The sequence below is a fragment of the Scophthalmus maximus genome, chromosome 5 (assembly GCF_022379125.1).
Source record: "Scophthalmus maximus strain ysfricsl-2021 chromosome 5, ASM2237912v1, whole genome shotgun sequence".
Lineage (NCBI taxonomy): Eukaryota > Metazoa > Chordata > Actinopteri > Pleuronectiformes > Scophthalmidae > Scophthalmus > Scophthalmus maximus.
The window spans coordinates 10,120,925-10,135,692 of record NC_061519.1 but is presented as its reverse complement, the minus strand read 5'-3'; the positions used below and the strand labels follow the sequence as shown (position 1 = coordinate 10,135,692).

At 40.1% G+C, this 14,768-nt stretch overlaps 1 long non-coding RNA gene across 2 annotated transcripts in view; it reads right to left on the bottom strand.

The window, feature by feature from the left end:
• LOC124850030 overlaps positions 1-14,768 on the bottom strand; it is a 67,389-nt gene that overhangs the window by 39,839 nt on the left and 12,782 nt on the right. The gene's annotated exons all lie outside the window — the stretch shown is intronic.

Here is a 14,768-nt window from a genome sequence, read left to right as displayed (position 1 = left end):
TGAGGATGCAGTGGAAAACTGCAGTGGAAAACTGCTGTGGAACCGCGATGTCAAATGAATCATGTTGTTGCATCGTGTTTGCATTCTGCCAAGAACCAGCCCATTTTCCTCGTTGGCTCAATCGGACATTTAATGGACTTTATTTATTGTCCGGTTCAACTGGTTCAGTTCATTTCTGAAAGACGCTTTTCTTTGTCTGTCAGATAGTGCACAACCATTTTTTTTAAGTGTTGCTAAAGACATACAACAGCAGAGAATTCCTTTCTGAAAGAGCAATGGCCGATGAGGAAACTCTTTAACCTCTGCCGGCCGGCCAACGATTTAACTCGATAACTGTCTCAGTCACCGACGTTCAGGAAGGCAGCACTGGTCAAAGGAAGACAAGAGGGCGAAGGAATAGGAAGGAAGAATATGATGATATATTTGTGACCTTATGGTTAAAAACTCAATCACAAATTGCATTCATCCTAAGACATCATAAGGGATTGAAAATGACCCCTCATAAATAAACTGACTACTGAATTTGAGCAGTTTACTGAGCGGACACAGTTTTGGGAACAGTACATTGAAGCAGTCGCAGCTCCTCAAAGCTGGAAATTTCAAGCACAGAGACGAGTTTGACTCAGGTGTGGTTCTTTAAATTTCCTGAGTTCTGTGGCTCTTGGCTGAAGCTAAAAGATCATATCAGTGTCATGAACAGTTTTCTCTCTCCACCATGCTTGACAATAAAGCCTTCACCCTTCCTGCCGTTTGTCACCGTTACTGCGAGGATGAATTTAATAGCCGTCACTTAATCAAACTGAACTAACAAATGGAAGAACACATTCATCCACACTAACAGTTTCACTCGTTAGCCTTTGCACTTTTTGGTTGAACACTTACAGAGAGGACAACCGTGACTTGGATAAGTTTATGGAGAAATTAGATGAATCTGATTTGGCAGAAGCCAACTTGAAAAAGAAAACTGGAAATCAAATAGAGCCTGACTGATATATATTTGAGGGCCAATATATCGGACAGTATATATATATATATATACAGTATATCTTTAAAACTTTATAATCCTGCTGCTCATGTGGAGGATGAGATGAGCCACTACACGGTTGAAACATCCATACAAAGTACACAGCAGGCCAGGTCCAGCTCCCAGAGGGCAAGCAGAAAATCACATTAGATAGCAGCTAACATTAGCGCCTAACCCATTGTGTTAGTGAGATGACTTTATTTTATTCCAGAGCAATGTGCCCACATGAAATATTCACAGCCTCAGAACTGTGAAAAGAAAATGTGCGCACTGTGGTGAACTGGCCGCACAAAACATGGACATCTAATGGAATGCTCTCTGGCCTGGACAGAGGCGCTCAGGTATCTACTGCAGGTATGTAAGCTACAGTTAAAATATACAAACAGATAATGTGCCGCTTATTGCTGTATGATTTAACCTTTTGATGAGATGTTAGTATCACAATCATATTCCAATCTTCCTATCATCGCTGGGCCCTATACATAAGCAGTCTCTGTGAGCCCCCTCACCACCACCTTAACCCAAGTACTTTACTATGGCAAAATGAGGTTTTGATAATAATAGTTACTGTTCAATACACTGTTCAACTGCATAAAATCAATTATAAAAGTCACAGGTCAGTAGATTAGCTGACAGATTCATGCCGAGTCGTGATGGGTGGACTAAACCATTTTGCGCCTTTTGCAAGGGGTGAGAGGACCCTCAGAGAACCTCCACTATTTTTTGGAAATACATAGTTCACTCTCTCAACCAATGTATTAATCCAATTTTTAATTCATGTTATAACATGAATTACAAACAAAAAAATCCAGGCTTTCCATGCCCCCCCCACCCTAGGGCCCTGGGTAGCCTGCCCCCCTTTCACCCCCAGTGCTACGCTCGTGATCACTAGAATAGTTCTTACTTCCTTTGTCTTTAGATAATTATTTCATGTGGTTTTCTGATCCTAGAAAGTACGTGGCATCTACCACCTCTAAATCACTCAACATCACCACAGATAATAATTACTCTGCCACCTCAATTTAAATACCTCTTCATCCCAAATGGCCCCAGTACAGTAAAATTCCTGCTCTGCCAACAACTAATTCTCACATGAATTCATTTACATCGTATCAGTACATTTAGTGATGTCAAATAAAATTTTGAATATAGCGGTTAGTTCAACATGACATTTATTTAAACATATAATTAACATTTTATTACTCAAGCAAAGAATCGTGATGACCCTTATTAGCTGGGGAACATCACGAGGGAGAATCTGAATGGGGACAAGTCTTAGATGAGTCGCACCTCTCGCTATTAGACTGGCTGGAGTTGGGCCAACACCCATCCCCTGCTGTGCCAATTGGAATTCCAACCTGTGGCGATCCCATTGGCATTCAGACAATTGTACGAACACCATCACACACACACACACACACACACACACACACACACACACACACACACACGTGAATGTGCTCCCAGTCCACTCTAGCTCCTTGATCATGTCCTCAGAAGACAGTAATGACAGTGTTTAGTTGGAGAGAGCCACCGTTGCTCTGTCTTAGCTTCCACCTCTCAGGTATTTGTCCCAAGGGGAAATGGTCCGTCAAACTGACAGCCTGAGCAATTAATGAGCTCAGAGAGAAAGCGCACGTTGGGCCTCAAGAAGACCATTTCTTTTCCTTAACATGGTGCCATTTTGAAGTTTTTCAGGCTATTTTAGTTTTTAGTTTTTTCAACTGAGTATTAAGCAGCATTAAAGTCTGTCGGTAAATCGCAACTGAAAAAAATCACCACGTAAGCAGAATTTCTGACAGCATTCGTCATGTTTCAGTAATCTAGCCACAGGGGTCATCAGAGCTTGACGTGTAAAACAGATGTGTTGTTAAATAAGCTCACTGACAAAACAAGTACAAAATGAAAACTTTGATGGACAGATTTTCCTCCCTGCTCCCTCTGAAGCCACAAATGGTTTTGTAAGATTTTTTTTTCCACATCCGCAGTAGGACTGCCCAACATCTGTTCTCCTTTAAACCTTTAAACCGGTACAAACACACAAGCACATGAAAACTCAACACACGCGCAAATACTGTAGTTCTGGCCAAATAATGTTTGTCATTGCAAGGACAACAAGTGCAACCCTGGAGTAATCAAGTTCTTAAAGCTGGGAAAAAAAATGTAAGAGTAAGAGTGATTTATCAGCAGGTAGAGATTATGTGGACGTTGGTTAGTGCGTCTCTCTTCAGCTCTTCTCAATCTCTTTAAGGCAGCAGAAAGTTTCGTCAAGGCCCATGAAAGAGTTTTCTCCATAAGTACGAATACTTTTTTGCCAAATGCCACTGCATTTGCACCTCTGCTGGCACCTGTGTGAAATATAGACCCTGCAGTTGCAACAGTGCCGTGTGACAATTGACTTGGCTTGTTGCTAAGAGTAGGACACACTCCTTCTATGTAGGCGTGGTGCTTCCAATTTTCCAAATAAGTGCAATGTTGTAGGTGTGACAGATTTCAGTGGAAAGTGAGGGTGATGATAGACAAACTTTCAATATTTTAGACAGAGAAACAGTCAAACGACAGATTGATTGCATCAAGGTGTTTGTGATCGTGTGGTTCCAGCTATGATGTCTTATCATCATAGCTGGATGATGTCTTATCATTCATAGCTGGAATGATAAGACATCATTCCAGCTATGATTACTATTGACAGCAACCAGCAGCTTTCTCTCACGCGTAGGACTTTTTTTTATATTTTTATTTCTATCCATCAGAGTGGTGTGCGGACTCCATAATTTACTCACATTTGGCAAATGGCGAGAGCTTATTTTGGACCCTGGGTACAACCACATTACAATGTTATCGTTTTAAAGGCACATCACTGTTTCGACATGTACGTCTGTCGTCCACACACTACTCTGGAGTTTTCGAGGGGCGTTAAAATGGAGAAATAATGGATTTTGGAAATACTGCTCTCCCCATTTTAGTTTGAAAACTCAACGGAGACATTTGGAAACGATGACACAGTCACCTGCATTCGCTTCCTGACTGATTTTTATCAGTTATGAGTTGACTACCAGCGGTGAAGGCAGATCATTGTATAAACATGTCAGCAACAGTTCCACATCTCCACTTTTACTTTCCATTATTATAAGTTTTTCCTCTAAGTTAGCAACTCTGCAGTTAGTGGCTGCAGAGAAGGCAATCTTCTTCCTGGTCACACCTGCAGGCACATGCCCAGTATACGTGAATGGTCATATCATATGTATTTTCAGTTGTGTTGATATTGACGTAGATTAAAACTGATACGTAGCCAAAACGCTCGTCCGGACGAGCAGGTTATATTGTGTTGCAGGATAAAATGCACATGCATCAATTCTGTGCGCTGGTGAAATCTCAATTTATTGCTCACGACAGATGAAAGGGTAGTATGACTCATACAGGGTGAGGTGAGTGGATTAGTGATAGCAGACGCACAAGTCTGAAGTCGGTTCTGTCTGTCTCATGTCCTCTCTCCTGGGCCCCACATGAGCTTGCACATGTTTATCACTCAAACATTTTTTTAATAAACCGTTATGCATATTCTCACATTATACACAGACCATCTGTCATTTCTGCAGTGAGGATCATGTATTAATGCAATCTAAATTTCATTCATGGATGTCCTGACCATGTCTATTGATTTAATTGCAATACTATTTTGGATTCCTTGGTTATACAACTTAAGACTGTGCACATTTTGCTACAGCAGTTTTTTATAATTAACAAAGCGGTTCAGATATGTTTGACATCTAAGGAGCTCCTCTTTATGGAAATATATCCTTTTCCATAGCTTTACCTAAGGTGACTTGTTGTAATATTTTTGGATAATGTCAATGTCAGTGTCCCCCTATTGGGACTGTAGAAGGATACATCAGATGTCAGTGTGACAGACATTTAACAGCAGAAAGGGCGTCTACAATTTATTACCTCCTCTTTGGCACTTTGCCAAATGGTGGCCCATTAACATGTAATGATCATGCAAATGAATATAACCGTCTTTCTCCATGCCATCTCGAAAACCTAGCAGCTGGATGATGTGACGACACTATGGTTGAGGTTTGTTTAGGTTTAGGAGAAAAAAAACACCTCGGTTTGGTAAAGTGGAATTTTTCCAGGTTTTGGGTTTAAATTACTGTTTAGTTGATGTTTGGCAAATCGTGTTGCCATTGTTCCAATTACAGATACTTAGTTTAGGTCATGATAGGTAATGATCATCGTCATGCTTTTAAAATTTTTGATTGTGAAACGAACAGCTGTCTGCCGCGTTTGCGCCAGATTGGTTTTTTCAAACCATCTCACCCACCCTGACCTCTTCCCTGTGCGGACCTGTTGCTCTATCTATGACTGTACATACAGATAGATGACGCATCTCAACTTCCACCAACTGTGTAAAAATTAGGCAAAACATACATCAACATGATAAGAACTACCTAAAAAATAACAGAAAGCATCTTTGGGGGAAAAAAACATTTGACGTGTACAATTTTTAATCAATCAAATTAATTTAAAAGTCCAATGTGCTAAAATGGAGGAGGCAAGGTTTACGACCTATGCTGCAGCCAGCCACCACCAGAGGTTCAAATTGTTTGGAAAAAAATAAAACAAATATTTTAATATAAGAGGAATCATATTGCTTTTAACCTTGCACAGAACGGCATCTGTGTATTAGTCTGGCTACACCAGGCTAGCCGTTTATATCTCAGCTGACGTTGACACTAAAGGCCCAGTAATGGGGCGTTTTAAGCGCTGACTATACTCCATGTCTGCTTCAAAGTTGTGTCCTACCTCCTTTAAAAGACGACCAACCTTATAACTGAATGACTGTGTAAATACTCCTCAGAGCTTTTCAGATAATTTATCGCTTCACCGTCCGTTGCAGTGGAGTGAATAAACTATAACTGAAGGTGCTGGTGCTTTTTCAGGCTCTCCTCCCATTTCTCGATAGAAGAATGATGTTTTGATAATAAATCGCTCCAAGAAAGGATTGGTGTACCATTAGCATATAGTGTCTACAACTGTTCTCAAGGAAATCACTTTCTGGTTCAGCGATGGAAGTCGCACCCATAATTCACAAAAGGCATCATAGGCGCTAGGAGTGTGGTGGAAAAGAATGTCAACTGATGCCTGTCTTTGCTCCCAACACCATATGTATGACCACCAGAGGGCCTTCTCACTTGAACGTTGCTCAAACAACATTGCAGTTGCTCTTTGCGGTTTCGTGAATGATGCTCTTCAGGGGTGTACATACGCAAACATATATGGGCACGTTCACTCGCATGTTTTTGTTATACTTGAATTCGACAGGAGTTTAATTTACATGTCCAATATGAGGCAAATCAGCAAATGTCATCATAGTGACACCACGGCAACTGCATCACTGAGACAAACATTACAGAAGACACGCATGTTAAGGATTAGGGTCAATCCGTGCACCCAGCTAAGAAATGTGTCCGATTTTTTTCAACTGCAATCAGTCTATGTCCCTGAATATGAAACATATTTGATATCGTTTATTCAGATGAAGCTCTCCTTGGGGTTTTCCTATAACGGACGCACAACAGTCAAGTGACTCCTGTTAAATGTCTTTAGTTCTGACAGTGAACGATCATCATTATTGTTACAGAGTAAACAGGAACTTTATCATTGTATTCTTCCTCTCTGCAGGTTCATCTCAGCGTCCAATCAAACTCCAGACTGAGCAGGAACTCAATCATTTATTCTTCATCTGATCATGTTCCCTTGTTGCAGTATATCACCCATAGCTTGCTCCATTACTCTGAATGGGACAGATATTTCCCACACACTCCCGTCTCCACTGTTCACCTCAACCGTGGAGGTAGAAAGTAGAGGGGAAAAAACCCCTGGAACCTCCGCTTCCTGTGTGGCCTGTGAACCCCAGTTCACCGGGTCCACGGAGCCTCAGGAGACGTTTCTCGATTTCAGTGTCAAGCAGCAGTGAAGCTCACACATTATGAAATACATAGTGTGTGAGTCAGAGTTAGTTCAATCCTGTTATGAATCTTACAATACTGTTAAATGTGGAGCAAATTTTTGATTAATCTTATTTATTTAACATGTGAATTTGGATCAATATTTGTCACAGACATTCTTTCTCAAAATTTCTTCCCATCAAATCACCGTATACTGAACAGTGCTGGGTACTGGGGAAAGTTTCCTGTTTTATTTTAAGTTTAATAATTTGATACATAATAGATCAAACTTTAATCTAATGTACCTTACATCCGTAAACATGACCCAAGATTGAGTGCAGTCACACGCACACTGGCACTGAGTACATCCAAAACACAGGTGACATACAACTCAATACTGTACCTAAAAATTAAATTAAATAAAAGCCAATTAAATACCTCAGGTTCCCATGACCCTGCAACACTGTGTGAATGCAGACGGCACGAGACCAGAAATGGCCAGGCTAGACCACTAACTAGCCCCCACTGGCCCTCCTTAACAGTCTGGGGCTAACTGATGGAGACAAGCCAAAATGCGGGAAGGAGACTGGATCCCTTTGTGGGCTGCCGGAACTGCTGTGGCTCTTTGTGACTGTGTGCGTCCTCAGCGGAGGAAATGCTCACCCTCGGGAGACTATTACCCAGTAGCACCATTAGCTCTTGAAGACGGAAGCTTAGCTGCCTTGTTTTCCCAACTTCCCACTGGTGTGGAAATGGCACACACAAAGTCTGCAAGTCAGAGAGACAGAAGTGCAGAACGAGCAGGAGAAAGGAAGTGTGGGACTATGTGGTTTGTGGTTGGAGACATTTGGCTACACAAACCACTGCACCGAAAACTCAAAAACCTTTTTTTTTTGCACTTGAACACTACTATACACTACACAATACTGAAGAAAACACAAAAAGAACCAACTATAAAGAGCTTGAATTAAGAAAACTATTTTTTACTTAAAATATAAACATAAATGTACATCTTTTCTGCATTGTTTATCCCGTAAAATAAACGTTTTCATATTGGCCCATTTTAGAAAAACATAAATGTGTCTGTTGTGTCTCTCAGAGCTTCACATCGGCTGATATCATTCACTAAAGATACATCCTACTCAACATCCATCAATATGTGTTTTTTTTGTGAGCTAAAACGTGAACTGACATTATATATTAATGATTTCCTGGTAACTTAATTTAGACCCCGGCCCCTGCGGTGGAAACCGCTTTAGATAGTAGTATTTGTGTTTGTGAGTCATCACAAATAGGCTGACAACCTGAAAACCTGAGACAAATAGTCATTCCTTCTGTTTCTGTTTTCATGAATCCACAGCCTGTTGTATACGGTAAAACTCTTGATTCAAATATGCTGTACTCAGCAAAACTTCAGCCATTGAATCAGCAATTTGCAAACCTGTGACACAAAAACTGTCCATGGTCAACTGAGGTAGACAGGTTCAAGTTGGAAGAGTGACAAGGTGGAGGTATGAATTTCAGTTTTCCAGACTACTTATAACCCATTACTAATGTAAAACCTCTCCACATGCTACATTAGTTATTTAGTTCTTGATGATAACTTTACCTCTTAATTAGCCATTATATATAAACCAAACAAACGTGGCAAGAATTGCCAAACTCTTTTATGATACATTATCTCCTACGTCGTTACGGTTCAACATACAAACAAGCAGTATGCAATTTCTAACAGGTGTTGGATGAAGTTTGAATGGTATCAGGCATAAAATAACATCATAACTGAGATACGAGTTTGGGCTACAAGCCAAGAACGACGTTAGACTTCTTGATAGTGTCGACTGGTACACCTGCAGAATGTGGAGAGCAGAGCAAACAAAAGGACGCTGGGTCCTGTTGGCAGGCAGACACCGGGCTACATGTCGATAGCTGCAGCATGCATGGTGGTGCAGAGAAAAAGCTACAATTGCGTTTGTGATATTTTGAAAATGCAAGTCCGTGTGATGATAATATCTGTATTCCCCGTTAATATTTCCCCAATACCTCTACAGGACGGATCCATTCACACATACACCAAGATGCCAATGCCTTCATGCAGAGGGCCTACCATATTGTGCAAACTATTTTGGGGCAAAACTAACAAAATTAAAATGAAAAATAACAATGAAAAGACAGATACTGTAGGACTCAGTGTTCACTTAAAGAGAGCTTACAGAGGAACCTAAGCCCATCACTATCCTATTGGTTTCATCAACCATCATCCATTTACCCAACATTGTAAAAAATACACACTTCTGGTTATATTGTGTAGTTTTCCTCAGTGGGAACAAAACCCAGGCGAAGACCAAAAGCAACATTGCACCGATCTTACGAGCAAGTATTGGCTGTGTAGCTTAAGATATCTATCTGAGATATCTTCCTCTTCTGTGGCACAGAGCTCCATTGTTGTACCGAAGAAACAACTGACAACACATCAATAAGCCTCACTGGGCCCTGGGTGACATGTTCCATTCTTTCTCTACGAATATGGCTGCTGCACGCACGCTGGCACGCCCTTATTCTAACCCTAAAAGCAATTCTTAGCCCTCAAACAGCCGGCAACAGAGAGAACCGGCCGGAATGTCCTCACTTTCCCAAAATGTCCTCATTCTGTTAGGTCTTCACTAAAATCGTCCTCACAAAGACACACACACACACACACACAAATTTACAGTCTAAATTCTGAAATAATCCCCAACCAATGCGCCAACCTGCTCCTGTTTCAGTAAATTTTCCTAAAAGCTAATGTGCTCGGTTGTTTTATGTTATTATTAATCAACTAATATAATATATATACTATATAAACCGATATTTCCCTGACCTATGATTACAAATTTACATTTGTAGTGTGGACCAGCAGTGAGCTTGTGGGTCTGAGAAACGGAACGATGTATAGTTGTAGTTCAGTCTCATCTTTTACTCCGATGATTTTCAGTTAAGGAAGATTATCACAACATACTGATGACACGAACAAAAATTATAAAAAGTATTAATCTGCAGGTAGAATTATCTATCGATGTTTGGCCTTTTTTCAAAACTGCAAGGGGTGGGTATTTGAGATTCACTATATATATATATTCAATATATATAGTATATATATACTATATATATACTACATATATTCAATATATATATATTTATATACTATATATATATATATATATATATATATATATACTACATATATTCAATATATATATACTATATATATTCAATATATATTTATATTTGACTAAATATTCAAAAGAAAGAAAACTATGACAATAAAAACCCAAACCAAAAAAAAAAAGAAAAAAGAATTTGGAAGTCCCTTAAATTAAAATCCGAAACCCACTTTGACACTTGGTGCCTAATCCGTCCTCGGCACCAGTGATGCCAACAATAACAGTTAAATCTGGTGATTAATGAGCTATCAAAGTGGTGCATAGACATAAGTGCCTTCATTTAACAAGAATGTAAATGGAAACATATCAGTTTTCTCTTGCAAATTAGCATCAAAGGAATTGTGTTTGACTGTATCTTCATATCACATTTCACACATCATGTGAATGCTTTTGCTCACAGTTCGTGTGTGTGTGTGTGTGTGTGTGTGTGTGTGTGTGTACACACAGTGTTTGTACTTATATGTGAAAAAAAGAATGGAAGAAGAGACACAAGTCAAGATGAGTAATAACCAGTGTGGCACCCATCCAGTGTAGCCTGGCTCGCAAACACACACACACATGCACACACACGGGCATGCATGGATCAAGGCACGTATTGTTAATTCCCTTGGGAAACCGACCACAAACTCAGCTCTGTAATGCAAAGCGGAAGAGTTAGGTCCCGCTGCCGAGGAACTTCAAAGCCCCCAGATGGGACACTCATTTACTCGGGGAGATTTTCTATTTAGATGCTATTGCAGCGGTGGCACAACAGCAGCACTATCAAACATCTCGGAAACCCAGCATTTGGAATTCTGTTATTGCTTTTGTCCTCCCCCCCCTCCTTCTTTCATAAACACTCATTTGACCTCATTCTCTCCATCCCGTCTCCTCTCGCTCTCCCCCCACCCCTAAATTTTTCCGTTGTTTTTTTGAAGTTTTCCAGCTCGAGTGAGAAAAGTACACAGTCTACGCATGCTTGACATAGCCCTTCACATCAAACGGCATAAACACTGACGATAACTTCAACGGCATATTTGTTTGTCTTACACTGTGATGTGTATCTTCATGTCATGTGTCGTTTTAGTCAAAGCTTTCAAGTGTCCCAGTGATTCATGTCCCGTCAGCCGGTCCCCCTCCCTCTGCTGTAGTTTGACCTCACTGGGCCTCATCAGAAAGGTCAATCAGAAACCTCATATACACCGGCCATAAGAAATTATCATGCAAGTGTCATAAACATCCATTCATGACTATGGTTATAGCCTGGATGTCTGCGTGTGTGTGTGCGTGTGTGTATTTGCATTCTGGTTCCAGTCATTATGTCCATACAGACAACGCATAAACATAATTGACTTACAAGGAAGAGGCGACGTGATGGGTCACGCACACACACACGCACACACTAAACTTTTTCTGGACTATGATAGGTTATCACAGGCCATGCCATACACAAACAATGAGGCAGACGAGTCTCTGGATGGAGAGGAAAACATGCTCAGACGCTCACTCGCAGATGCATGAGTAGCATACCTGCACATCCGGGTAATCATCTGTACGCGTACACACAATGTGTTGGGGGTAAGGAAAATTCAACAGAAGCAAAACGGAAGCAGCAGAATAAAGGAGGATTTAAATAAGACGCCTTGGCAATGTAGTGTAGAGTGACTGGCTTGGCAATAATCCAGCAACACTATTGGGTGAGTTTCAGCAAAACTGACATGGGTTTCACCTGATGTGGGAAATATTACGTTGAGATTCGGCCCCATGTTGACATGATTGATTTTGCTGTAGCGTTTCTGTTGATGTGTCAGCTGCCAGTCTCAAAGATCTGGTAACTGGACTCACTGTCAGGTTTTTTTTCCGTCATGTCTAATTAGTGAAGTTAAGTGATAAATGATAAATAAAAAACATTCATGGCCTTATTAATGAAAACATGCTCATATTAGTTGAGGTGCCCTTAAACCTTTGCACAGTGTAACTAGTGGACACAGCGTCTCCCCCCTATTCTCTCACCAGGCTGTCCTTAAGTTACACTTCTGTTCGCTGGAACCTTGATGTCACCTCTCTTTCAAAGAGAATACGACTTCAATATTACTGGTTTGAAAAAAAAGGACTTGACCCTCAGACCTTGTGCTGCCTCTGGTCAGTCTCCCGCCTCGGACCACACAGAACCTGCCTGCAAACCTTTAACTGGGATTAGGATCAAGTTCACTCAATTACCTTTAGAAATGCGCTTTCCTCAAGTGGGTAATGTTAGAAATGCACACCACTCCATAGACACGAGGGGACCTTCTGTGACTGGGGCTATATGTCAAATCTGAATTAAGGATGCAACTAACTATCTTCATTTTCTATTATTTTCTCGATAAATCAATTCACACACCAAAGTTATGTGATTTATTGTGATAGTGGAACAAAGAAACCAGACATATTCATATTTAAGAAGCTGAAATCAGAGAATTGACATTATTTTCTCGATAAAAACTAATTAAACCAATTAATCTATAATCAAAATAGTTGCCGATTAATTTAGAAGTCGATCACTAATTGATTAATTGGTTAATTGTTGCAGCACCAATCTGAATATACCAATATAAACGTATGGTTAAAAAACGAAAAAATTTTACCATAATTGATTTCATTTTCAATATATAGGCCTGTTTTCTAGTGCAATTGTGCAATAGTTAGCACACGTACGCACGCATGCACGCAGGTTTCAAAGCATTACATAACTCTGTTGCTGCCCGTACCCAAGGCTCTTGGCCTCTGTATCGGCACAGTTTAGATTGCTATCTGAGATTGGTGACCATATTATAAAAGACTGTTTGTTTAGGAACATTAAGCTTCATCTGTGCAACACTCCCCAGCTCTGATTGGCAAACTTTCAGTGATCATTGTTGTTGACCGCTGGTGCGGTGGATGCGTTTGAAAGTGAAATGGGATGAAGTCATCACATGAAACAAGCAGACACAGATTTAAAGGGGGGAAGAAAAAAACGTCATGACTGAGGGCAACATGCTTATCAACAAAAGACAGTTGCCTTCAATCAGTCAACCCAGGACGTTTCAAGTGACTTTGGTGTCAATGATCCAATCGCTTGTGAGAGGTGACTGCAAAAGTCAAACAAAATATGGCTGAGAAAACAAAACATTTCGGTGGGTCAAAATGTCAGATGAACATACAAAACTCCCCCGTAGTTTTGATAAAATCCCCTGTACAGAACAACACAATGGCATAACGGTCATAAAACACACGGTGCAATAACAACATGAGAGCACACATCCTGATGCTTAACCTGCATCCATGCCGTTCTGATAAGATCAACGTCATATATGAGCATACATGTAAAAAAAATCAGACTCTTAAACAACTGAATCTGTTTCACAACTGCCATGTTTAAGAAGAAACAGGATGCCTCGCAGTTCATTTGCAGTTAGTCTAACAGTATTAGTATTACAAATATGTCTAACATGCACTGCTGCATAATGATCGGCTTCAGAATAAAAATAAAACCAGGGAGATCCAGTCAACTCAGCAATAGTTACATTTTCTCTTGGAGGAGTTTCATCTCAGCAAAGTTATTTCTTAAAATGGAATTCATCTTTTGGAACATTATTGTAGAGCATCATCTTACTCGGTTTGCCCTCTGTGTTATTCTGAGATCCCAGAGAATTTACATTAACTTTTTACATAAATTTGATTTTTTTTTTTAAATAATGTCAAAAATGTTAAAAATGTAAAAGTCAAATTCATCTTAAACTATTTATTGTGTGTCTTTGAGCAAATTAATTACTCTCAAAATACTAATACCCACTATGTTGGAGTGTAAACGAGATATAAATGGAAATTATGGCGTGGCTCGATTATTTCCAAGATATTTTTATTATTACAATGTAACACTACTGTTTTATTCATTAGCCTTAGTACCTTGTTAACTTTTGAATACAGCACATTCACTTGTGGGTCCATGTGTTATGTTCACTGCCACCTCAGAAGAACTAATATTGTTCAACTATTACGTGATTTTTTTAGGTTTTTTTCTCATTCCTTCAAATGTTGCTAACACCAGAAGCTACTGGATGTGTGACAGGCACATACTGGGGCTATCACTATCCGATGACATCACGGTGCTCGTCACAATTTTCAAACAAGGAAGATAAATATTAGCAGAAATGTTTTTACACAGATATTGTGTATTGTTGGAAAAATAAACCTGTATGAACATCACATGCCAACAAGGATCTTTTTCATTACCAGTGCAGCATGAAAATTCAGTGGGAAGGGGTCATTAAAGAGAGATTATACAGATACTCTCTGTCAAAACACACGCACACACACACACACACTCTCCTCTCATGTCACATGCCATATTGGTTGTCATTATCTGCAGGTTTGATCATAACATTTCACTCATAACTATCTGCTATAAGAGGATCCAATTGCACGCACACAGCATGTGTGTGTGTGTGTGTGTGTGTGTGTGTGTGTTGCACTCTGTGAAAGAACAAGTGTGTGATCAAAGCCAGCAGGTCTGTCTTCGTTGCAGGTCACAGGAGGTGACAGACAGAGCTATACAAACAGGAAATGTTCAAGCAATATGCCTTAGCACGA